Raw genomic sequence first — 1368 nt, forward strand, 5'->3', positions numbered from 1 at the left:
GCAGTGCGCTTCACGAAGCCTGCTCCCCGCAGAGGGACGTGATGTGTGAAGGCCCGCGGTGGGCAGGGCTGGGTGCTTCTACACGCGGCGTGGAGGCCGCTGTGACTGAGTGGAGTGAGTGAGAGGCGCGGCGGGCGCAGGCAATGCCAGGCATTTGGGCGTCATTCTCAGCACGATGGATACACCTCTGTGGGTTTAGGCGGGACAGTGATGGGGCCAGATTTGCTTTGTTTACTTTATTGTTTTGGCTGTGTTGTGCGGCACGTGGGATCTTAGTTCCTTGACCAGGGATTGAACATGCTGTCCCTTGTGCTGGAAGCGCAGAGTCTTAACCACTGGACTGTCAGGGAAGTCTCGGGTTTATTTTAGAGCTTGCTTTCTGTAGCTGGCCCAGGGGAGGGGTGAAGAAGACAGCGACACTGCTGCAGCATCTGAGAGTGGAGGCAGGCATGTGACCGCCGCCTGGACGGGAAGCCCCTCCCCAGATGGGCACCAGAGGCCTCTGAACCCTGAGAGCAGAGCAGACCTGGTGGGCTGGCCTGGGGCTCAGGCCCTACCCCGAATCTTCCACACTACATGAGGTCCTGAGATGTTCCGGTTGGGTGGGTGCTCTGCGGGTCTCTGAGGGGCCCAGAGAGACCCCTGGGGGCTTCAGACTGTGTTCTCAGGTGGCCCAGAAAACTGAGGTCCATTTTCCCAAAGCATCAATCCAATGCAATCTAGGTTTATATTTAGATTTAGGTAAATGGTTTGAAGCATTTCCACCCCCCTCCCAAAAAAATTAAGATAAATGTGGCATAGAATAAAAAATGCACACTAATTTTTAAAGATAAAATGAAGTGACTTCACCTTTGTAGTCAGCAGGGCTGACTTGGTGTCCACTTCGCTGTTGGGGGTGCCTTAGTCGGAAAGTTTGAGAAACAGGCCTTAAGGTGCAAAAGAGGAGAAGAGGAGATGGGAGAGAAGGAAAAGGTGGGGAGGAAAGCCTCAGAGAGGGGAAGAATCAAAGAGATAGAAGAGTGAGGGGCTGTGGTATTTACCAGCAATTTCCCAAAGGTGTCTACGCTGTCTCTTTCCCCCAACCTCACGGGGCCTCACCGGGTAGGAAGGACCCAAGGAAAAAGGCTAACCCAATACTTCTGGTACCACACTGGCTGGCTTACTGGAAAGTGCCGTTTCCTCTCTTAACAGAGCCCCAGGGAAGGCTTTCTTCTCTTTTTCACCGGTTTTCTTTAATTGCACGCGATCCACACTCAAGACAGACTTGTAGCTGCTGTTTGTATTGTTCCCTAGGCAGCCCCACAAAGCGAGTCTTTGCTGGGCATGTTATTTACATGGTGGAAAGAACAAGCCATCTCCTCACTAGGG

The sequence above is a fragment of the Bison bison genome, unplaced genomic scaffold, assembly GCF_000754665.1.
Source record: "Bison bison bison isolate TAMUID 2011002044 unplaced genomic scaffold, Bison_UMD1.0 scf7180017864038, whole genome shotgun sequence".
Classification (NCBI taxonomy): domain Eukaryota; kingdom Metazoa; phylum Chordata; class Mammalia; order Artiodactyla; family Bovidae; genus Bison; species Bison bison.